Source organism: Triticum urartu, chromosome 3, assembly GCF_003073215.2.
Source record: "Triticum urartu cultivar G1812 chromosome 3, Tu2.1, whole genome shotgun sequence".
Classification (NCBI taxonomy): domain Eukaryota; kingdom Viridiplantae; phylum Streptophyta; class Magnoliopsida; order Poales; family Poaceae; genus Triticum; species Triticum urartu.
In genome coordinates, this window is record NC_053024.1 from 550,485,014 (window position 1) to 550,485,992 (window position 979).

Consider the following 979-nt stretch of genomic DNA (forward strand, 5'->3'; position numbering starts at 1 on the left):
CAAACAATCAATCAAATCTATCTATTTATTATAACATTCCAAAATTTAGAATTTTGGGATGTTACAGCTAGCCCTCGACGACGCCGACGATGAAGCGCTTAGCTGCCGCAACCTCTCCGACGCCGTCTTCACACCGACCGCGGACATTATCTTCTCCGCCATCGCCGTAGGTGTCCTCCGTCGCCAAGTTAGGGCACGGACGATCGAACTGCTCGGCCTCTTCTTCCACTCCGTCTAGCAGTTCCTTGTGTGGTAAATAAAAACCTCCTTTTTACGGCCCGTTTGATCCTACAGATTCGTCACTTTCTACCACAAGTGGTTTTTGTTCACACATGTTGGATCCACTTCATACTGCATCTCATAATATGCCTAGTATATTCACTTATGCTTCACAGAGTAGTTAGATTCCTCACTTGTACTGATCCGTGGATTCATACAAATCTGGAACCAACTCCTTATCTATGAGTGAATGTCTTCGCACGATGAGGTCAATGTCTTCTAAACTGATTTATCTTCAAAATCTTCTGAGAATGCATATGACCTCTTCCCCTTCCCTCGCACCTTAATGCTGTCACAGGTACATGTCCGTGGGAGAATCCCTTGGTTCTCATAGTCTGCATTCATTTGCAGAATTCTTACAGTATCATATAAATTCTCCCGAAGCCAGTTCCTGTTTGTCCAGCAAGCGAAAGCCTTTGAAGCCTTTGAACGTGTTGAAGCCATTCAGTTTGAAGTTCATGGCTGCAGAGAAATCAGTAAGGAAGGGTGGCAGACAGCGTCGTGGGGGAACATCAAGAGATTTGCCTGATGACCTCTCAGAGCTTTACAAGACAGATCTTGAAGAGGATTACAATCAGCGCAAGACCCGAATCCAATGGATTCGAAGATATTGGGCAGAACAATGGTTCAAATACCGGTTTGTGACCCAGGAATATGCTGAGAAAAATGCCATCAAGCGACCGTGGGGAGACATCCTATA